This window comes from Anopheles arabiensis, chromosome 2 (genome assembly GCF_016920715.1).
Source record: "Anopheles arabiensis isolate DONGOLA chromosome 2, AaraD3, whole genome shotgun sequence".
NCBI classification, from domain to species: domain Eukaryota; kingdom Metazoa; phylum Arthropoda; class Insecta; order Diptera; family Culicidae; genus Anopheles; species Anopheles arabiensis.
In genome coordinates this window covers 104,266,108-104,290,975 of record NC_053517.1, presented here as the reverse complement: position 1 = coordinate 104,290,975, position 24,868 = coordinate 104,266,108, and the positions used below count along the sequence as shown (strand labels likewise).

At 45.4% G+C, this 24,868-nt stretch overlaps 1 protein-coding gene across 8 annotated transcripts in view; it reads left to right on the top strand.

Annotated features, from left to right (window-relative positions):
• LOC120896884 (division abnormally delayed protein) overlaps positions 1 to 24,868 on the top strand; it is a 126,982-nt gene that overhangs the window by 66,633 nt on the left and 35,481 nt on the right. The gene's annotated exons all lie outside the window — the stretch shown is intronic.

Genomic DNA, 24,868 nt, shown 5'->3' with positions numbered 1-24,868 from the left:
CCCCACGCACAAACGCATATCAACTGAGGGCACTTTCTACATTTGCAAACGTCGCGCTTTGTACGCTTCTCACCCCATGAGGGAGCAATGGCTTCTATCTGACAGTTGTTTGAAGTCTGTCACCTCCTTCCGAAAATACTACCCTACCTGCCTGCGGTACGTGTCGGATTGAACGGGTTAAAAGTCAGTTGACCGTACCGGGAAATGGGAGCGCTGCGACTGTCGGCACAGAAATTAAAATGCTCGCTCGGCGAAAAGCATAATGGCGCAGGCCGTTTATTCTATCACTTGCGGCCAAACCCACGTATGTCTGTGTGTGTGTGTGTCGCAACTAACGCGCGCTTTGTTGGCAAGAAGGTGTGATATATTGCGCACAACGGTAGCACATCTCATAACAAAGTGCGCAAGATTTATTGGTTGCGTATCTAGGGTGCTCTATTAATTTATGAACGTTTGATGTGATTTTTCGGTTGACAAAGGGTTGTTTTTGTGGCAAAAGTCATCTGCTTCTTAAAGTACTGTGCGAGCACGATTCTATGCAGTGTCCAGAAAAACCCACTTGATAACGGTGCAACGGTGTTCCAGTCCGAGAGAATTAAATACAGTTGTCCAATGAGCTACACAGACATTGGGGGATGTCCTCTGGTTCCTAACCGAACAACAAAGGGATTGAATTTTGCTTAGGTAAGCGATGTTTTTTCTTTCCTCTTCTTCTTGCCTCCATACTCTTACGGACCCGTTCGGAAGACAGCACCAAACAGCACGATTCCAACTAGCGGCTAGTGCTGTGGCTGAAAGAAAACACCGCTGGGGAGTTTATTTGCACATTTGTTATTTGCGTTTGGTGGGGGAGTCCACGCCCTCCCCCATCGTACGACAATGCACCTTTCGGTCAGCGACATCGTCGACAGTCTTTGAAGATGGAGCTACGAGATCTAACGTTTTTTGGCGCTATGGTGGAACATGTGAACGCTGAGCTTAGCTATTCGCTGGAGCCTGGCGTTCTAGCCTGAATGCCAGGAAGAAGGAGAACTACACAAAGCGGCAGTGAGTGTTACGTTCACGGAAGAATGATGGCGTTGCAGCGTGTTTATGGAAGGCGGACTTTCAAGAACCTCCGTTGGCACCTTTTGTTTATTGATTGTGGGTTTGAGAAGTGTACTGTTGGAGAAATAGAGTTGTAATGGAGAGCAATTCTTATACATACTTCTTATACTTAATACATCTCCGCGTTGATTTGTTATCGGATCATCATGTCATATCTACGGGATCTCTTCAAAATGCTTACAAGTCTTATCGATAGTTGTTCTTAGTAAGGAGATACATCTAAACCTTGCCGTGAACAAGTTGCCCATGAGTTGATTGCATCTTTAGCACTATTTCAACTGACCCTGTCCAACAGCGACGCTTGCGTAAAGGGAAGTTATTAAATTTCTTTGGCGGTAATTTTCACCTGATGGTAGACGATTTATCGACTGATGTGTGCCGGAGGTTGGCAATAGACGCCGTAAACCCGACTTCGCCTGGCCCGGTACGGTACGCTCTAGCTTCGATCGTTCGTTAGATAGTCGGCATTCCACAAGTGAGGCTTTCCCCCCTTGCAAGATGGGATCAATATATATCAGAAATAGATTAAACAACTGCCCCCGACTCTGTTTGGTACGGGCCGAAGTGACGAAGAAAGCTACCCGAGATCGGAGACTATCTGAACGATCCGACTTGGTTGGTGGGATTATTCCGGTAAGGGGGAACCGGTTCACTCGGGGCCGCTCGGGGTGGAATCCAAGATCGGACGCAAACGCAGGAAAAACGGAAATTTACGGTCATCATTAATCTGGGCGTTGTAATGAATATAAACAATCGGCTGTGCACCTTGTGCACGTTGCTGCCACCAGCCGACGAACACCGCCCATACTCTCGACAAACCGCCTATGGGTCAGTGGAACTGATTGGAAGCTCATTTCAGCTCGCCAGGGCGCGCCAGCAAGTGCAGCAGTGCTACTTGCTGGACTTCTTGCTAGAAAGCCGATCCCACGTTGGTACGATCCGGACGACCGCCCTAGTCGCCGGTTTCCGGATTTAGAATGGTACCCACACTTCTTCCCCTCACTACTCAAGGATCTTCTTTCACTTCAGCTCGCATCGGCACAACGGTTTTACTAATGGACGGTAGTAAATTAAAATTCAAAGCCCCTCTCGTCGTAAGATGAGGAAACTTAATCTTGACCCCGTGCGGACCGCGTCCCGTGCCGTCGGTTGGTCTTTGCGATACACTCCGGTGTGGAACTACCGTTTTGGCCATTTGTTTCAGCGTACCCTTCAACACAGTTCCGACCCGGGCGACTTGGCGTTCTGCATCCAGGGCAGGAGGGGTTGGTGCGCGCTCAAGCCGGGAGCGGGTGAGAACAGTGGTTTTCTATTTCGGTCCCGAGTTCAATCGATGAAATCAATTCAAGATTTATGGGCTGTGCGCCGCCCGGATCGGATCGTTCCGAATAGAGAGAGAGGGAGAGAGCATTTAAAAGAGGTAGCGGCTTGTATTTGATAATTTGCAGCACAGGAAGGAGGAGGCGTATAAATTGGAATAGAATGGAGGATAATTTTATCAGCATCTCGAGCCGTTTGTTGTATCGGTGCAAGGTGTTGGAAGAAGAGCTAGGTGTTTCAGAATTAATGTGCCATATTTAATTGACGTTGTACTTTGGGTAACGATTTGTTACCGTGAAAGGTTTACTAATAATTTATATTGTATATTCGTAAGACTTGAAATCAAGATGCAAATATCCTTGATGTGCTCATTGATTTACGTCAATGCACGTGTAATTTAAAATATCAAACGCACTGAACTGAACGGTTTATCGTTTAAAAAAGGAGTGTTTTCAAATTACATCATTCCAATCCCTCTTGATTTGAGCCCTTTTCCATTTCGCTGATTCACATCGATTCACTTTTCGCAAACGAAAGCGCAAGGGTATCCGCCTGATTACATAATTAATCAACGCTAATGGACCTTTTTCATATACATATATACACCCCTATCACTGTATACGCTTGGGAGTGGAGCGTGGAAGGTGTTTGCCAAATCAACCTCTTCTACCCGTTCGCTAACTCTAACTTTTGCGTTACGAAGCGAGCCACCAGCAGCCTCACTGGCCTAGTCAATCAATGAAAATGGAGCAGCAAACTCAGTCAACGTGTCCGGCCACGACGGCAACGGTAAAGGTACAAAGTGCTCGACGATAAAATCTCTTTCCCCCATTATTGCGGACGTGGTGAAAGAGGAAACTCTTCCTGCCGGGTTGCTTCCTTTCTCTCATGGCCGTCGGTGAGTGACGGAAAGGAAACAGAAAAAAAAACAACTTCACAAACCCAAGTGGTGAGGCTTTGCTGTGAGTGAATCGAACGAAGAAAACGGGGGAGGTCATTACGTCCTTGGAAGCACGGGTTTGATGGGTCATTTGTAATGGGGGAACACATTTTTTACGACTTTTTCACCATCACCACCGGGCGTCTCCATTTCGCAAGGCAGAGCTCACCCTGGGAAATGTAAAGTAAGGTCGGGCGTTTGGCAAGGGTGGCGGAAAATTAGTAACGTCCCGGGAAGTAATGGGCCGTATTTTGAAGCAGCTCACCAAATAATGCAGAATGGTAGTGAATAGCCATAAAAGCTGCTGTCTGAGGGCTTGTTGTTGCTGGGTGGTAAGTGTCACACCGTTGAATGGTACGGCATTTATGAGATTAAAATCAAATATTTCATCAATGTGTAGGATTGGTGCGAGAGTTATGACAGATCGTTACAATTGCTGGTAAACGATGCAAACATACGGGCAATAAAAATGCTCTTCAAATGCAGATAGTTGCACTGTGAAACCAATTTAAACAAATATTAATTACTGGAAGTATGAACAGACAAAGTAGTAGAGATAGCATCGCACCAGTGCATTGCAGTGTAACTTTGTCCAGTATGGTGGCCAGTCGAGCAAAATGGCAGAAGCAAGAAGCTATTTGAATCGTGCACCCAGACAAGCGATATAATTCGTGCTAGCAGGAAAAAGGGAGGACGGACGGACTGCTTTTATACCGTGAGACTCTTAATTAGAACTCTTTGCGTTGGCTTCAACCACCACCGACTCGAGTGACACATTGGCAGAGGAGTGTATGTGTGTGCGATGGCCCTTAAGGGAACAATTAAGCGTACTACTGCTGGTGTTGGGACTTTTGCATAATGTGGCAGCTCCCTTTTTTTATTCTCCTGTTGCAATAGCACCATACACTAATGAGTAGATGACGGATGGCAATTTTGGTGCGAAACGTTGCGCTTAATTGAATGGTGCTGCAGTAGAAAATTTAATCCAACCTCTCCTCGTGCTGGGGTTAGCTCGGGCTGCTCTTTTGTTAATAATATCAGACTCTGTGGTTAGTGTAAGGTTGTTTAGTGTATATTAAATTACAAAGCATGATTGTATGCCGACTGCATTGAGGTGTGTGTTTGGAGTGAAAATTGAACCGTTCCGTTTGAATTATTGCGACAGTCGAGGAGGTGAAAGGCACCATGCCAGTATTTTTGGTTGGTGGTTTGCAGTAATTGGAGTACAAATCCGATTCGACAAATCTGATGTTCATTTCGAACGCTTGTGTGTGCGTGGGTGCGTGTAATCTAAGTTTTGCTGATGGAGAAAACATTTTAATCGAAGTCACGCTTTTTTACTACCGCCCATCACTGTGTTCGTGTTTGGCCCAGTGCCATAAGCATCGCAGTGCGCAGTGGAGCAAAGGCAAGGATTATGTGGCCAGAAATGGTTTAAAATGGGAGTAGTAATGAAACTTTTAATTGCCCCCTCCCCTCTCCCCCGTAACCGACTGGCGGCGAACGAAACGAACTAGTTATTAGTTGGTTGACGACAGCAAATAATGTTTCTGCGAAACGATCGGAAAGTTACATCCATGGGCGACCGATAATGTTTAATTGCGATTTTTGTTTTACGCAACAGCATAAAAGCAGTGTTTATCATGTATTTATGTGTACATTATACGTATTAAGTGGATTCAAATGTATTTCAATATGGCAAAACATTGAAAACTCTTATTTTCATATTGGTAGATACAATTCTAGTGAAAAATTGTAACATTCTTGTTAATAAAGTAATTAAAACGACACGATTCAACGATTTCGTAGATAAACGTGACCATTATTTTCTTAGAAAATCCACCGCAAACCCCACTACACAATGAGCATCAAATCGTGCAGCGCAGCCAAAGCCAAATGAAATCATTCAAATGAAAGAGCGTGAGCGCGATTAAATTTCTCACCATTTTCTTGTTATCATAATGAAAATAATTAAATTACACAACCGGCACCCATCGCCGGTGGAGCGCGAAAAATGGGTTGTAACTGAGCCGGTGGGGATGGTGGGGATTTTATCGCGAAAAACTTCTTCCCTATCTCCTCCCCTTCGCCCTATGAGCGCTTAGTGTAACCTACCATCGAGCAAAAGTTTTATCATTAAAGTTTGCCCACTTTTGGAGAGCAAATTATTTCATCTCTGGTGCACTTTTTGCAAGAAGCCCTACGGGGTTTCGCAAGAACCACGCCACCACCGGTGGGTCAGTGGGGGTCGGTGAGGGGCTTAAAATAATGATAATACAATCAATGCTGCGTTGTTTGGCACTGCCTTCGGTTTGGGCCTTTTACTTTACCGAAGTGTTCTTGTTTGTTTGCGAAATTCATGCTTTGATGGTGGGTGAGTGCATTAATGTTGCTTCCTTTTTAGGTAGGCGGTTTGTACATTCCAAGTTCAACATTTCACTGCATTCTTTAAAAGTTATTCCAATCAATAGCTGGTGTTTTCTTTTTTCCCTTTTTCTATTTACATTTATTCAATATCTCGTAAAATAAATATCATCAATCTGTTTCGCATTGCGTCTTCACATCAGGCCGCAACGATTTACATCCCATTTATATGACTTATTAAACGAGAACCATCCTTTGCTCTGTATGCCACGCGCGTGTTTACTCAACTGCTGTATGATTTAACTCATCCTGGTCGCCCACCAGCCCCCAAAAAACTCATTAATGTTTAATTTGCCCAACAATCTGAGCAAACCGAGCTTAAGCCAAAGGTTCAACTCGTAAAGCAACCCCATAAAAACCAACCACTCAAATTTGCAAAATAAAACACCAACACCGCCATTAGGTTGTTTTGCTTCAGCAGCAATGGACGGTGGAATGCGTAAAAAAAATGAACAAAAAGTTTTCTCTCTCAGGAATGGAAAATTCAACGAAAATGGAATTTACATACACACATTTCCCAACAGAAATGTTTCATCCCGTTCGGTTTGTTTTAACTCTCCCTCCCTCCATCACCGGCTCACGTGCGGAACGGATTGCTTTCGGGCAGTGGTGTGCGTAGTTCAATTGGTTTGCTGTGAGTCCCCAATCCTTCCCTGCTGCTGGTGTCGAGTGCGACAAAAGCAGGCGTGAGGACTCTCCACCACTTCTCTTCCAGAGCGTTATCCTTGTTTTTGTTTTTTGCGTGCGTTTGACATGAAAGGAGGAGACGAGAAGGACTAGTCATTCGGTAAAGTGGGCTTTAATTTTTCCTTTCTGCCGTATGTGTGTTACTACGCTTGCTGTGTATGTGCGTGCTTTGGTTCGGTTTTTATGTACACGTTCGTTTCATCCGGTGTACCAATTCAAACAAATAAATATGTTTTTCTGTCGTTTTTTTTGTGTTGTTGTCGTTGATACACGATGTACGCAGAATATAAATTTACTTACTGTGGCCGTCCTGTGCTGCTCATGTGGTAGAAAACGATGGCGAACCTAAAAGAAAGAGAAGAACAACGGAATGAGTTTTAAATTTGTTTAATTTCCATACGAATAAAGCCGCATAATCATGCATAATACTTCGATTGTTTTGGAGCCAACGCAAAAAAACGATTGTTATCGGCCCAGTTTGCTATCGCTTAAAGTTTTTTTTTCAATTCAACGAACAAATACCCTAAGTTGTTGAGCTACGGGATGCAATTATTTTGCAACGTAAATACGTTCCCTTCTATCTCGAATCTATAACGCACCTATTCTGACTCATATCGTGCGTCGCGCAATATCCACTATTACAACTGCCGCTTCTTCAAAGCTTCTTTTCCCTGTCGCTGCGTACTCGATTTGCATACCATTTACGCATTCATGTCTCATGTGTATGTGTCATCCCGTCAGGGCGCACAAACTTCTTTCAAACACTCTCGAGCACGGGCTGTAGAACGTCGAGAGGGCGGAGAGGTTTCGATTTGCACAGCAACTGCATCGAACAGCACGCGACAAACCCGTCTGTTCCGAGTGGGCATCGTTTGGGGGTGAGCAGGGAAGGAAAAAAGTCAACAAAACGTCTCCCTTACCCCCGGGGAGGACAAACTACGAACAACCGAATAGTACAGGGAAGGCTCAGGACAGGGAGAAGGCAGTGGAAAGGAAGCAGAAATCACGATGAGTGGTTATGGATATTGCAGTTCGATTTCCGTCCTATTTGCTTCCAAAGCACATATTTGAGCCATCGTGTGCGGAATAATGTTTGCCAGCGGTGGTCGAAAATCTTGCTTCATGTTTGGCCCGGCTCGGCCCAATGCTACAATGCGGCCAAACGTCAAAGGCAAAGAGCGAAGTAGTACGTATGTTTGTGCTTACTTTTCATTGGGAGCTCTTTTCTGTTGTTTTTTTTTGCGAGTCTATTCTGAGAGATCAAAGTTTCGGTGATTTCGGTGCTTTGCAAGAATTGTATACTCGATCGGTGGAAAAGAAGAGCTATAGTGCCATGGCTTTAGTCTTTATTTAGCAAAAAGTAGTGAAAATCATATGCACACAATACTTTAAAGTACATATAACTTCATTTCTTGCTGCTCTGCATAATATTTCCTCCCCTACATATAACAGCATCCTCTTCTGATCAACCGTTTGCCGTTGCAGTAGCATAAATGTGGAACTCATTCGAGCTATCTGTCTAGCTTGCGGACGGAGATGGAGCTGCTGTCTGCAGCTGGGACGGATTTTCCATTAGCTTAATTACGTCCATCCTACACGCTGGACAGATCGAACTAGGGTTGCCGCAAAACTTGGCAAACCCGCGCCACCCGCTTGCATCGACTCGCCCATCCATCATCAGTCGGACCTTAGAGCACTTTAGTTCGCGTATATCGATCGATACGCACGAAGAGAAGTCCACCGTACTGAGAAGGTAGCAACACCCGCGTCGGGAGCAGCACATGGAAACCATCGACGCGCTATAGTGCGCCAGAACAAATGCGAATTTCATGTCGCGCGTCGCAGTGTGCTCGTCGTCTGGGTGCAGGTTCTCTAGCGCGCGAGACTCCGTTAGGTTCTCCCATTCGTTGTGCTGACATTTTTCTGCACTCGCAAAAGCGCCTCGGATGTCGCTCGAGACATCTTCACTCGAGTTATTTGACGACGGGGGACAGTGATGCCAGTCGCGAAGAGTCGCCAGCTTACAAGCGGAATGAGGGTTCTGTGTACACTTCGATAAGGACATCAAGTTAAACAGCATTTAATTAGGCGCCTCGGTGTGATGTGCACCTCGCACGGTAAAGGGTTAATTAGGACGCGGATGCGGGGATGGTTGGTCTGTTTGATTGATGCTTGAGACGCATTTGTACATATCTGCATAATGATTAGAGTGCAAAATGGAAAGATGGGGGCGATGTACTGCTGTTGCACGGTGGTGCATGATCTATTTACAGAAGGAATTCCATGTTCAAATATTGATTATTGTATTTTTGCCTGGGCGATGCACAAGCGATTGTAGGCGATTTCGTTACAGTAAACAAATATTTTGCCATGTATCATTTCCCAATTATACTAATGAAATGCACTTTCGAGCAGCTTAAACGCCCCAACCGTGTCTTTAAACTGTTAATATTTACGAGTTTTTCACCAAACTGTGTGCGTTAAAATGTGTGCAAAAAATAAAATGGAGAAATTAATGACACGCACAAGCAGCAGACGCAAAACGGTTCGTTTCATTTCATTTTCACTGTCGAACCACTGTCAATCCACCAAAAAGACCCACACACAGCGTCACAGGAATTGTCACTAGCAACGAGTAAAACAAAAAAAAACAACTTATACCTTAACGTACCTTGCCTTATACCCATCGTTTGCAATTTCACGTCGCTCGTTTAAAACCATCGTTGCATGCGTATCGATCTGTACATTTTATTTATTTCCCATTTCGTGTACCCGATCTGCATACATATTGCGCGGGGATTGGCGGAATAATAAGTAAAGCGGCACGCACTGCAACGTAGCCACAAAGCGGAGGAAACAAACAAAGTAGTTTAACGTGCTCCTTCTTCTGCAGGCATGCGAACGAATTCTCTTCGCCAAAAAAAGTGGAACATGCGTGCATATAAGTTGATTTTGGCGCTTAAATACGTATGCAAAAAAAAACAAGACCGTAGGCAGACATCGACAGCGCACACCGGGGCGAAAAGTGTTCATTAAAAGGGGTCAAGCAAGCAGGCAAGCGTGCAGCGAGCGAAAAAAAGCCACGCCATAACACGTGGCCAACACTTAAATTGGTGGAGGGGTTGAATGGACTCCTTGCAACCGAAACTGCCCTCCGAAGTAGTCTCCGTGTGTGTGTGTGTGTGTGTGTCCCGAGGAGGTGGAAGGATGCCACCGCCAGGTCCGTTTGCCAGTGCCAGGTGTTCGATCGGGCGCCCGTTAGATGTCATTGCCGGTGCCGAAAATTGCAGCCTGGCATGCGATTGCACGCCGGGCGGTAGAACTGCACGGTCTAGCGCGCCCGCCACGCTCTAGGCGCCTCGGGTGAGGTGGAAAATCAACGTCAAAGAAACATTTGTTAGCTTACGGCATGGATGATGGGTACACCAACCACCACCCGGATCGCTTTGTGTTTGTTCCGAGGCGAAATTCCGTGTTGCAATCGCTGCGATGATGTGAAGTGTACAGCAAGTACTACGTTGCAGAGCAGTGCCGTTGTACACAGTTGCACACCGGGGAGGGAAATGGGTTCAAGAGGTTAACCCTCTCCCGGGCGCTCCCTTTCCATTCCACAGCAGAGTGAGTGGGGTAGGTGGCTGTACACGGTCTTACACGGTAGCAGCAGTACAACAAAGCGGGGCGCGCAAGAGGAAATTAGCAAAATAAAGAGGCTAATATTCGCTTCAGCCCTTGTATCGATCGGGAAAGGAAAACAAGGAATGGATAAAATCCCAGAAGGGTAGGAAAAGAATACAATTTAACATCAACACATTGAACACGTGTTGCGATACGTAAATTAACGACCGGCGGTTCGGTGGGAATCAACCGAAGGGCCGCTGCTGCTGGAAGGTTGCGCATTCGTGCGTGCTGATTCGAATCACCTTCTTGAACACACATACACTCTCGCCGTCTCTCTCTTGGGGCCAGCGAAGCCCAGTAACCTCTGGGTGCCCATTTATGGGATGTACTGTTATTTACTGTTGTTTGCGCGCTTACCTGCTGTAACCTCCAGCTGCGGAGGGGCTCAGGCTTCCCACAAGATTTTTTCGTTGCGTTCGCTTGCGTTGTCACTGTGGCTACCCTGGGCATCGATCGATCAATGTAAAGTGTAATAATTTTGACTCCTTTTTGGTGCAGCACCGGGGCTGAGGTCAGGGATTGTGAAGCGCGCATACGAGGGGTGGAGCAGAATTGGGGCATTACGGTTTAATGCTGCGATCGGAAAGGATCAATTTAATTAATTCGCTACCCCGCTTGTGGCCGGTATGCAATTAATTCTAATTGCGATGGGAAAGTGATTTATAGTTTGGCATTGCCGCATTGCTCTCCCTGTCGGCTATGTGCTACTGGCAGTGGGCTTAATTGAGTCGTCTGTTGTGTGCCTTCGTTCTGTCCTTCCATTAAGGCGCGATATGTTTATTACGCGTTGTCTGTTTTAGTGCGATTTTGTGCGTTTCTGGAATCAAGGACATGATTATGAAAAACGAACAACAGGATAGACGGCTTACTTTATTTGTTTATTTTTCGCTATTAATGGATTTAATTTAAGACTTCATGAAATTCAGACTTTTGTTTTCATTGTGGCTTCCCATGAAATTAATAAAAAAAAACTGTATCTTTTTGTTAAGTTTCAAATCATAATCTCTTAAGGTTTATGATGAAGTCGTAACAGCTTTACGTTGCCTTTAGCCTTGGAACTGAAAGCATTTAACACTAGCTCGGTTGGAAGAAACACTTCCAGCAAAACCACTGGATTGCGGTAAGCTGCTTCCCTTCGCCCATTAACCTATGTCCTTCTTCTGCCTGGGCTGCCCGTTTCACCCACGGTTGGTCAAAAACTCCAGCAGAAAAAAAAAACACTGTAGAAAACTCCATGCATGTACATGCATACATAAACATGCGTCGTGTTGTCATACCGGCGACGAAAGCCCTAAAGCGTTGCGTTTTTTTACATCTTCTCCCCTTAACTGCACGCGTTACGAATGGAAACGACGCTTTCCCAGGCTTTGTCACCCGTTCTGAAGCATGACCCGTTTCGTTGGTTTTGCCTGCGCCTGTGAAAATATTAATGCGTGTGCCTCTGGTCGGGTCGTCTGTTGCACTCTTCTCGTACAAAAGGGCGCGCGCATTTACCGCAAATAAATAGCCAACGCAAACACTGCTCGCCCATACTGAAACGGTTTTTGTGAAACCAAATCCTCAGCAAGCACACACACACACACACACAACCACATTTGCAGCCGGTTGAGATCATCGCCAAGCTGCTGTCGGTAGAGCTCGGTGCGGTTGAAATGGAGCCTTTGGCGAAGTAACACGGCCGTAGCGCTCGTGTCGTTGCACTTGCTGGCGCTCATATCTTCCCGTCACTGGAAGAAGACGTCGCTTCTCAGCGCTTCTTTTCTGCACCACCCTTGCCTTCCGTGTCTGTGCTCTCCTTTGCTCTGTGTAATGGGTAATGGGTTGACGATGCCCGTGTCCACGCAGGCGGGCTAAAATGCTATCAATTTTCAATTTTCGCTCGAGGGTGCAGTTTCCGACCGCGACGCGATGATTGCAATTCCGGCACACTTTGCTTGGGTGGTGCCTTCCCCCTAGCTACCACACACACACACACACCTGCTCGGATTGGTTGCTGGAAGGCAAAGCAGAGGACCACTGATGATCTGGTGGCCTAAATATGCCAAATTCGGCCTGTCGTCAGCGGAGTGAAGTCTTGGGAACGAGTTTACGAACCGCGAGTGGTACAGCTGTGACAAATCGATGACATTACGGCATAATTGCAATCCAAATGGGAGTACAGGGCGGTCGTTTGTCGTTTGATTTGATCAACATTTACAGTAGCATAAGCAAATATTGCACAATTGTCTAAGAAATGTTTATATCATAAACTTCGACCTAAAAAAGATACCACCACAACGTAAAATTTTCTGCCCTTTTTAAATACTTTTCTCTCATAAATCTGCTTTTACGTGCCAATTTTTGTATATCTATTTGGTCATTACCTTATCATTTTCAGTCTTGCTTGATGATTGTTATTATTTTTTCGTGACGTTACCAGCAGTTTACCCGCACTTTGTTCACTTGTAGCTCGCTCCACAGCAAACAAACGCGATAAGCTCCTCGTCCACATCAATTTTCAATTTGACGAGTAGATTGAAGATAATTACCCTTGTTGTAACAGCATGTCATCGAGCTTTATCACTGTCGGTGCATCGGTGCAAAGCTTTCTCCCCGAGGGAGGCGGTCTACAGTGTTCTGGCTATACGGAGATCCCATCGTTCTGTGTGCCTCTCTTTATTGCTCCCAACCGTGCACACCGTGCGTCATCGCACCGCCTTAAACAAAGCCTCTCTCTCTCTCTTTCTCCCTTTCTATCGAGTTTATAATGCTCACTGGTGACAAGATGACAAGTACCGGCACCTTCGATAAAACCCTTAAAACCCCTCAGCTCACAGGGAACGCTTTCGTTCCCACCCGTTCTTCCCACCCGGTTCTACCGTCATTGGCCTGTGAAGTGCATCAAAATAATTAACTTCACTCACCCTGGCTGGTAACTTGCGCGTAACTATAGCCACGAGCCTCCAATGTCAGGGGAGCGTATTAGGCTGTGCTTCGACCACCGAGACCGGTCCCAGGCGCGTACGGTTGGTAAAGCGGATTTTGCTACCGGGAGCTTCAAAGGGGCAAGTTTATCGATTTACTCGAACAAAACCATACAGGCAGGCATTAATCTGTTGCTTTTGGTGACTGTGTGTATGGAGCAAGCCACAGGGAGGACCGGCAGCTTTTGCATCGCAGACAATGTTGGGCAAAGTGTCGAAGTTTCAGTACAAGTTTATGGTCGGCTGCTGTTGCTGCTGCTGCTGCTGTGTTCTTTCAAGCGGTGTTGATCAATGATTTATTACTGAGAGAGAGATGCATCACATCAGGGAGTAAGTTTACATTCATGAAGTTTCTTAAGTCGTTCGGTTAGAGCGCCTCGGTCGAGAAGATTTGGCTAGGGATTAGGGAGACGTTTTACGGCGTGCTTTAGCTTCAAGAAACCAGCCATACCTCAGGTGGGATTTAAGTGTTTGGAACTAATATTCGTCTTGAGTAATTCTATATATAGTATGTACAATTTTTGATAACAGTATATTGATTTTCTTTTTATTATTTCTTTACAGGTGAGTTGCAACTATGAACACGTCTTTGACGTCAACCAGATGAGTACTGAGTAAGAATGCATCAGGTTAAAAAAAGATTTTATCATACATCATACGATTTCTCAGACTGTTGAAATGTCCTTTTTACTACCACTTACTTCAAATGTAGCTACAACGATATTTCAACATTGTAGACGAGTTCCACGGGAGATGGATAGGGAGTATATTAAACTGTAATCAAGAGCCACACTGCCACTGCTTCTGCGAGACCCATCGGCAAGGCAATCAGCAATTTGAAGCGTCCTCTACCAATGGTAGCAGCAATAGGAATCGTTTCAATGTCTACTTCCATTCCGACCACTACCAGCCATGCCGTTTTCTTCCCGCACCCTTCCCGGCAATGTGCACGAATATTGCGAGAACGGGAGGAACCGAACCATGCAAAATAGATGGAATGAAGCTGCTGCCACCGTTTCAGTGTTATCGTTTTTAAAGGACTCGTAATACATTCGCCCGACTTCAGCCCTGAGTGTAGCAATTGCCGCCCCGGGGGCACAAACGGAAGCGGAACTCAATGCAGTCGCTCTGGTGTAGCGGTGAAAGCGTCATAAATCCCGCCTGTCTTTTTCTTTGCCAAACGCCCGGCGGTCGACTTGCTTGCTTGCCCTCCTGCACGATGCCGGAAGAGGTCCATCGCAGCCGCCGTCTGGAACGATGGTGGCAGACTAGACGAGGCGATGGGTTTTGGGAGAAGATTGCTTTCGCTTCTGAATCCTTTCGGTCCGTTTTTTTCTTGCTATCCTCATACTTTTCTTCTCCTTCCGGGACAATCGAGTTTTGAGCGTTATGTGGAAACTGAACAGCAGTAGTTGCGCTGGGTGTAATATAGAACCATAAAAAATTCTATCCTGAAGAAACAAAAAAAGGGAGAAATACTCCACTCGAAGTACTGAAGCTTTCCATCGGCTGCTTTCGCTACACGCGGCGGGAACCCCATTTGTCATTGGGAGCTTCCTGTGTGTGAGATTTTGTGCACGGGAAGCTTGGAACGGTCGCTGGCAACACTGTTACGGGAGATACGGTTTTACTGGGGAAATGGTCTACTTTTTATGTCATTTGTTTAATATATTTTGCGATTTTATTCTTCACACATCGCCACCAGAAGAACCCTGACGCAGGGGGGCGCTTATCCCTTTTTGTGTGCACACACGCGCGTGTGTGTGTGTGTGTGTATGTGCACACTGTTGGCGGCTCTGTGGCCTTGTCCATGTACTATGTAGCGACAGGCTTAAGTCTTATGCTTTAATAAATTACCGTCAGTTTGTATCAGCCCCACCCGGCAATGCAATGTGTGAAGGACAGTAATCTGTAAAAGGGAATGAATTGTAGCAGGGTTTTTTGCTGGTGGTTTTCTCACTCCAATGAATTTAGGATGAGTTTTAGTAAGGACGAACATTTTGTCAACCAACGTTTGGAATTGTATTTTTTTTATGAAATTTGTCTGCACAAGAACAAGGAACGCTGTATTATGCTTAATAGAGACGGTTTTTTGTAACGTAAAGTGAAGTTATGAGAGAAGCACAAGAATCATGATAAATGGTGAGCTGGTAGCATAAAGATAAGTACTTCCTGTCGCAGTTGTATTATGTTTGGTATACAAAGTAACATATAAACTGCTATAGAAACGTGAAAATACGTACGCTTTAAAATTCACAGAAAAAATTGGTTCTCTTCACAAAATGTGTTTGCCAGTTTACCTTATTTCAGCGAGAGTTTTTCAACACTTTGAGTACATATTAGCATAAGCCACAATGTTCTTGCTCCTCGAAAGACCCCTGAATAGACTTGATTCGTACCACGCTCAGCCTACGCGAGCATGCTTTGGGGCAAAATTATGGAGAAACATGAATAAGCATAATCATTGCAAAACAAAAATAAAAAACGACCGTTTCGCAAACTGCTTGCCGTGAGGATGAAAAATTCGTTCCCACTTGGTTCCAGCTTTTAAGATGCAGAAAAGCTTACATTGTATTGAATTTGACAATTCCGTTGGTTTTCTTTCTTCTGCAGCCGAACAAGCATAAAATGTAAGGTAAAATGCGAATAATATAGATCCCTGGGGAAAGGGGCATTGTTGTGCAATCATGTTTATATCGGATTCGGTACCAAAACTGGTACCAAGTTCCAAAAATTTGTTATAATGATTTTCCAAGAATTCTTATATTGTAGGATTGTTTCCGTGTATCTCAAACCCTTGCAGACGATCCTTTTGCTTGCTCATTTTTCTCCCACCGGACGAACGCCGGAGGATGTAAGTGAGGCGTCTTTTTGCAAATGATGTAATGCCCGAGATGTAAGTGCATTAGGTTGTAACGTTACTTCCGAGCGATATGTTGCCAGGATTACTTTGCGACAGCTGTAGCAATGGCGTACAGTTTAACAAAAGACCATCTACTGGAGTGCATTAAATGTGTGTATGTGTGGCTTTCTTTTCATTCCACTCTTTTCTGCCAAGGATTCGGGTGCGGCAGAGCTCTTCAGTTTTCTTCAGGTTGCTTACCTCAGAAAAAACGGACCTGCAAAATGTGGCAGTAACTTCCGACAAGCTACAAATAGTACGCTCTGAACATCTGTGGACAGGGCATAAGTGAGCAGTTAGTAAGGTTGGATAAATTTGAGTACTTCCGCCCGACAAATGACACCGAGGTTCAACCGATGATTCATGACCTTTTTCGTGTCACGGCTGTAAACTATTACATACGCTTTAGAAGGATGCTCTCAGGAAGCGGTAAGCTGTACTTTTAACACCTTCCAGCATTGGTACAGATACAATGTAAGAATGAGTATAAAAATGAAATTTGTTTGGAAATAGTTTGATGGAAAATTGATGCTTTTTTAGGTTATATTGGGCATGTTTGTCTAACGAAACCTAACAATACAAAGTTTTGCTCCAAAACTTTGTTTATTATTCCGTTTAATCGACTATAAGAAGGATACAATAATATTTGTACAGCTGTATGTAATTCGCCTGAGGTAAAATGCAAACCCTCTTAAAGTTAGTTTTCGCTCGATAAAGCGAGCATGATGCGTATGTATCTGTGTGCCGTATGGCTTATTTACGGACCCACCTACGGAGCTATACTGTCATCCAAACATCATCCAGGCTCAAGTCAAAGTTAGATGGTCCTGTGTTTTGACTGTTGTACCGCTGCCGCCGTACCGATTTTGTTTTAGAAAGCATCACTTCAAGCACATAATTTGATTACCATTTTCTGTCAAGTGAGTTCACCGCAGCACGAACTCCAGCTTGTCTGCCAAGCCTTCCGAAATGGGAAGCAGCAGGCACATCCCCTTCTCTACCCTTTAGCCGCTGCTGTAACAAATGTTTGCCACGCGCATCAATGCTTTCGGGCGAAGAGGGAAAACCATCCGAGCCGCGACGGTGGTGAAGCAAAAAGAGGAAGACCATTAGAAAGGTTTGGTTTCATTTGAATGGCTGGAAATGGGGGGAAAGGATTCACTACACCGGGAGCTGCCTTTGAAATTGGACGAGATGGAAAAGTTGGTACCGCAAAGTGGTATGATTGAGGTTGGCCACGGTAGTGCTTGCAGTGCAAAGTCGCCACGTCTTGTGGGAGGCAGCATACATTAGAGCTTGCAAATATGTATCCATATTGTTAACTCACTTTAACAAATATGGCCAAAAATTGGTTTCAAATTGTTCGTTTGAGTACCTCAAAGAACCTAGCTAATTACCTGGAATGATCAAAGATGAACAAGTTCTTCACATGCATGTCGCTGTATCTAATCTCAAAGCATATTTTGTGGATCAATGTCAGTTTGATAGTGCATCGCCCGTCTCAACTATCAAACATCAAAACTTTTGATCAGATCCACATCCATTAGGGCACTATCTGGCACTCCTGCATATCCTTTGCTATCGAAAGCAAAATTCTCAGTCTATCTTTCTTCGAAACTAATCCTAACATTGGGTTTAATCTCGGTTTTGCAAATTATCCTGCTCAATGACGTCCCTGAAACGTACGTACGTTCCGGTGTACCAATCTTCTGCCTTATAAAAGCAACCCTCTCTCGCTCTGCTGCCTCTCCAATCATATCCATCGCCGACTGGAGATGCATTCAACGTTTGAGCAAGTGCATACAGCGTATCGTTCCTTTTTTCCTTGCTGCGACATTCGAACTCTTCACCGAGTCAAACCGACAATTTAAAAGACAACCGCTAACAAAACCCGCCCGAGATTGGCAAAGAGAGTGCTTTTTGCTGAAAAGGATCCAGTTCCCGGGTTTAAAAAGGAGATGACAAATGTCTCGATTGTCAGTTGGCAGCTCCACTGCATTTTTTGTTTGTACCCACTCACCGTCCGCTCATGTGGTGGAAAATGGGGATGTGGCCAGAGGAAATGCTGCCAGGGATTTCGATGTCAAACATATCTCTGTCGAAGCGCTCGGCTATTCAGTCCCTGACAACCCGAATTGTCATCATCTAATCACGCTTGTTAGCTTCCATTAGCCATCGGTTGAGATGATGATATGCTTCCTAGTTTCTTATCATATCGGGCCAACCAATATCGGGGTAATGGTAACATCTTTTTTAATGTTAACGAGCTTATGAAGCACAATTACGTCGCACCATCTTTTAAAGGCTCATTTCAATTTTCCTAAATTCACAGAAAATCGCTCACTGCAAGTGAGTTTCGTTCCGCTATCTGTTAAAAGTTACGTTTCGAATTTTACTGCCGGCTCTTGACCAATTCTAGCGTAGCAAGCAAAAAAACCTCATTCCCCGTTGGAACGAGTTTGAACCACCGGAAGCGTTTTAATCAGAGAAACTTTTTCCGCCTCAATTCTAACCACATGCTGCAGCACAGGAAGCACTGGAAACATGCCGCGTAGGAAAAGTTTTATTCTCATTGGAAGGCGTGCCGTGGTTAAAATATAGCTACCAACTTTCAAGCGACGTCAAATTTTGTTCCGTTTTCTCAGTTAAAATCACCATCACGAACCGAGACGCGACGCGGGCAACATGCCGGGACGCGACGCGGGCAACATGCCGGGTTTTCTCTGGTCAAGAGGACGATTTGGTTCAAGAACCCACTGGAACATCTTGTGCAGTGGCGAAAGAAAATTGCGTGTTTGGTGACTACGAAAGCTATGGGGCTTTCCCTTTTTGAGCGAGCAAAACGGAAAACACCACGCTCAATTTTTCATTTTTGTGTATGAAACAACTTTGAAACAGTAGTGATTCCGCCGACGGAGAAGGAGAACTTACGGTGCTGGAGGCACGCAAAAATTTGTAAAAATAAAGCAAGCACATCGATCGATATAAGAAGCTGACTTGCCACAACTACCAACTTCAAATTTGTTCTACCACAAGACGGACACAGGGCGAAGAAGTTCCGTCAGCGTTGTACGGTGAACAACAACGACAACAGCAGCAGTGAGGCGCTTCCCGGCTTGCGCTGAGCATGGGAAAACTTTCGTGCCCCATTAGGCCGGGCAAAATCGTGCTTGTTTTGGAAGGAGAGGAACATTGCGACCCCCAACAAAAAAAGTGTTTGAAAATGAAAAGATCCATCTCTTTTGAGGGAAACACATTTACACATACACACGCATGCAGACACAAACACGCATATATATATATACACACGCCCCGAAAGCATCGTAATCCCTACTCAAACCGTACGCAGCTCAGTGAATTGGAAACCTCAACACAAAAAATGGGAAAGAAAATGTATAAAAAACGATGAGAGGATTTTGGGAAAGGATTTTCAAGCATTTCTGCTTCATTTACAACTGGTCCTAGCGTTTAGCTTTCGGGTGCGGCAAGGGGCGCACCAGGGCATCCCGTTTGGACGGGGGCAGCAGAGCGATGAGATTGAGCTGTCGCACGGAGCGGGACGAAAAAGAAAAATGATGAATGAGAGTTGCGAAGATCCTGGATTTCCGGTGTGGCTCAGCACCATGGATTAGGCATTTTCATCGATAAAGCTTCCGTTTGTCTTGTTTCGCTTTTTTTTCCTCCGGTTTTCCTGCTCCTACCATTCTGGGGATGTAAAAAGGGATGCTAAAAAACCTTGGGCGTTGATAAAGCTTCCCAGATAAGGTGTGTTTCCTCTTACGGAGCGGACGCGTCCCAAGTGTGGACTATCAATCTTTCCTGCCAATGCTACCGTTCCTTTGGGCGTGTGGGATTGAATTGTCCAGCCCATGGGATCCGCCCGCCCGCTCGAGGCAGCTGAGACAGAAATCGGAAGCGATCGACCTTTGGCATGGGCTACAAATTTAGAGCCCCACTCCGGATGCTGCTGCTGGCTTCGGGCCAATCTACCGGTTCTATGTGGAGGGGAAAATACCGAAGAAAAGACAACGTGCAAGAAGTGATTTTCTAATACTCATTTGACAATTTCGGCAATGGGTCAAGATGTTCGCGGTATGAGTGCAAAGGCAATGGCACGGCTCTCGAGCGCAGGGCAAGAAGCCATTTCGTCATGGCCGGCACAAATTGCAAACGCCATTATGGCGCTTGCCATGGTGCACCACACTATCTCTCCCTCAATGCGATTTGTGTGTGTCCTTGCCGGTATGCAGGGAAGCAGTACAGCAGCCGATGGAACACACACATACGGCTCGTTCTGTCCGTAACAAATCGTTTTCCGTTACGGTCACGGCCAACACCCTAAATAAAGGGAAAGAAGCACACACATGTACACAAGCGTGCGAACACAAGAACAGAGAGAGAGAGAGTCCCCACAAACCAAATTTATAATAGCAAAAACCTTCCCGGGGTCCCCGGATCTGCTTTTTTTTCTTCTCCCTGTGAAATCACAGCCAACACTCACACATGGGCGGGAGAGAATTATTTTTCCCACTGACCTATTTCAGTGACACCGGTGTGCCGTTTCTATTGCTCGTGTCGTCGTTAGGCCGGAAATATATGCACACGATTGCCAACTGCTTGGCTGCTTTGGGGATGTAAGCGTCGCATGCAATATTTTGCCACGCTTTTGCCACAAACCTGCCCCCTCCGGAAAAGACCAACCATTTTGGCAACCAGTTCCGGTGTGATGCACATTCGATTCTAATCAACGTATCATCGCTCATGCTGGTACAGGTGGATGAGAAGGTTGGCAGTAGAGAAAATGGGAGCACAGTTCTGCCCTCCCAGGGAGGACACTAGATCATGTTTCGTCATGCAGTATAGATAGTCTGGGCTCACACGTACACACAGAGAGAAAAAAGAGAAAGACTGTCAGCCACATATGGAACCAATACGTTTTCGTTTTGCTTCACGGTCAAATGGGTTTCGAGGATTGGTGTTTTGGTTGTGATTTTGGGTAGTGTGGTCTCCCTCATTTTTTGCACCGCACCTAGGTACGGAGTTCATTTGTATGGGCAAAAGAGCACACGCTAGAATGGTGTGCATATTTATGATTTATGTAGATTGTAAATGTGACATATATCGGAGGCTTATGTATGCTGTGCAGAACAACAGCATAGGACCAAGGGCTTTGTGTTAGATTTATACCGCGCGAACAATGTGGTACCATTTTGGAATGAAATTAAAGGAGGCGCCTGGTCATTTAGTCATTTTGGTCGGTTTTCGTTGTAGCTGATATTTACTAAAATTGTAATGTAGAACAAGTTTGTGAAATATACCAAAGTACTCATCAAAAAATCTATTGCGAGCTTTCCGAAGGCGAAAATAGCATCAATTTCGATCGATAGTTGACTGCAGCTAATTGAAATTTTATCACAAGAGAGCAACCAATCCATCATGTATAGCTAGCCAATCGATCGCTGTTCCCCAACTCAGCGCACCAAATTCCCCTCGTCAACTCTTCCATCAACGCTCCGGTAGGACCGTACCGGACGACCTCTTGCACCGGGAGATACTCCACCATCAATCACTTGCTTTGGAAATTGAGTTCGGGTCGAGTTCGGAAAACTCTTAACAAGCTGCTTGGCGAATGGTTTCGAGCTGCCAGCAAAATCCTTATCCACCAGTCAAACGCTCGCCTGTCTGGTGTGTCGGGCTTTCGTATGATGAGCCAGCCCCCTATTTCGTGGTGTGATCCCGAGCAGGGAGTGTAGGTTTTTCAGGGAATTAAAATTAAATTTCGCATTATGAATATGTAAAACCATTTCCCCTATAGTGCTTGCTGTGCATTAATAGCATCACACCAATGTTCGTTGCTTCGTTTCTCCACTGCACACTTCCCCAGGCAACGAGCTTTTCGCACAAGTGCTTCTAGCAAATAGAATTTCTGTCGACCAATAATGCACAGCATACGACCAAACATCATCTTGCTCTCGCTTTTGCCCGGTTCCTGGAAGCGGGCTAGTGGGTTGGGGGAGGGAAAACCATTAGCCAGCGGTGTAGTACCGGCGTTGCCGGGTTCCCGAGGCACAAGCAGAATGGATGGATGAGGCGCGCACAATGGTCGAAAGGAAATTGGAGCAATGTGAAATAAAATGACAATTCCATTTCCTGGCAAACGCTGAGCACCGCCGGGGAATGGTAGACTTTGAATTGTTCTTCCTCTTCACATCCACAGACGCCGAAATACGCTTCCCGCAAGGCCATCACCGGTACCGGATATATAGATTTTTTTTTTGTTGCGTTTCACGTTCGAGCAGGCCTGTGCCTCACTACAGTCCCGGATTTCGTTCGAGCTGAAATGAACGAGGAACAGACCCGGATAAACCCAGCATACTTTCACCAATGGTGAAGAGAGACAGAAAGATATGTATTCTGTGTATATCTGTGTATGTGTGGAGAGAATGGAGGAAAAATCGTTGCAAAAGCAGAAAAGCTAGAAAAGATGGAAAACGAACAGCGGAAATCGTACACCCATCCAGCATTTTCTGCGGCGAGTTTTGCCACATCTAGCGGAGATGCGATACCTCGATGAGCGCAGATGGCAAAACAGATGGTGCCCGGGTGCTCTGGTGTCTAGAAGCTCTATGCTTACGAGAGCACCCGGGCACTTGGGTAGAAAGGAAGCCCCGTCAAGCACCGTCAACGGTGTCTGGGGCAGTTGTTGATCCTTGCTATTGGGCCGCTGCGGTGGGAGAAATATTGGAATCAGATGAAGCGTAACATTAGGAGCGGCGGCTCTCAAAAGCAAATGAGCTTCATTCCGGGAGGAAAACAGTGCCCGGTGACAGATTTTATTTCACTTTGATGCGAAGGCAGATCGGGCAGTGCAGTTGTTTTATTTGTGTTAAAATTGTTTCTAGGAAAAACTTTGCGGGATGAGTTTCGGTCCATTTATAATAGATTAATATTTAATTCTTCTTCTTCTTCTTTGGCTCAACAACCGTTGTCGGTCAAGGCCTGCCTGTACCACTTGTGGGCTTGGCTTTCAGTGACTAATTGATTTCCCCCCATAGCAGGATAGTCAATCCTACGTATGGCGGCACGGTCTATTTGGGGATTGAACCCATGACGGGCATGTTGTTAAGTCGTACGAGTTGACGACTGTACTACGAGACCGGCTCAAATATTTAATTAAGAGTCTGTTAATGCAAATCATCTCACAGTCAACTGTGTTTTTTGTACTGTTTTGCCGGGCATGAAGATATTTGCCAGAAATGCTATTGCGGCTTTATACTTTATTAATATTTTTTACAATTTATTCTGCTAATGTTGACCACAATGAGATGGTAAGCGAAGCAGCAATGTACGTGCCATACATAAGACACTTCTTCAAATCATAATTCATTTAATAGGCTTTGCATCAAAATTAAATTAACCGAAAGAAAGCACTAGACAACAGAAACGAAAACAAAAGTGTGGCACGGAGACGCTAACCAAATGCTTGCAAACCGAATGCATTCGCAAACAAACCCTCCGAGTCTTCAAAACCCACTTGACTTTATTACACACACTTCACGAGCAATTCCCACCGCCGCCGCTCGAATGGTGCTGTGGGTTGTTGGAAAAATTACAACGACAAAAACAAAACAAAATGCTTCCTACGCAAGTGACAACCTTCGCGCTGTTGTATTCAGAACTCGGCATAGAATGAAAACTCCAACACGGTTGGGGGTGAACTTATAAAAATAAGGACACTTCTGCCAGCGCACACTCTTGCGCAGCCAACAAGAGGGAAGTGAAACGCGAATTGAAGACAAATCCGGAAACCTCACACACCACGTACAGTGAGCTCAAAGCTGTATTGCTAGATGAAGCTACTTCTAAACACACACACACACACGCGCGCATATCAGCCAAGAGGGATCGGGTTGCTTGAAATTTAGAATGGCTCTAGGAGCCGCAGGAGTTTGCTGTCGCAAACGTCCTCGTGGAGGCGTTTCTAAAGCCTTCTTAGAGCGAGCGCAGGCCACGTGGTCTGGTGGTTGTCGTTTCCTGGCGGCTGTGATCATTTGATAGTGGGGTTGTTATGATTGTTATGCGCTGCTATTGTTTCATACTTGTATACAGCCAGCCTGAATGGCAGGAGAAGGCAGTACAGACGCGTGCGAGTTAATGTAGTGAATGAAATCTAAGCACCGGCAGTGTTCATCTGACTCCAATTTGATAAGAATGTGTGTGTATGTGTGTGTGTGTGTGTGTGTGTGTGTGTGTGTGTGTGTGTGTGTGTGTGTGTGTGTGTGTGTGTGTGTGTAATTTAAAACCAACCATTTGCTCTCGTTCACCTTTATTTCGTTACCGTTTTTCTATCCATCGCATAGTAAAAGAAGAAAAAAAGGAAATGAACGTAGCAGTAACCCAATTTCAATTCTCTTTACATAACGCTATCTCGTAAGTGAGGCAAAAGTGTACGGGGCAAATGGGATAGTGTTAAAGGTTGGCCAGGAATATGCCCTGCTTACCCCGTAACATGCACACGCGTTTTCTCTGGTACGCGATGGACATGCGCAAAATTTGCGTCCTCCACGACCGTGGGGATGCTGCCGTGAGTCTCCAGCGAGCGAAGTGAAGCCAACACGCAAACAAAAAAATCCATTACAACGAGGAAAAAACTACACACTGCGCTCTGGGCATATGAAAAGCGCCACAAGAGTGGTCGGCTAGGTCCTGTGATGAAGCGGATGATGGTGATGATGATGGCGACGGGGCGACGATACGGACGACGGCGGTGATGCCATCAACGCGCCTTTATAGCCATTATTCGCACACTTTTGAAGGTGGGCTTTTCGCGCCCGACCGCGTCTCGTA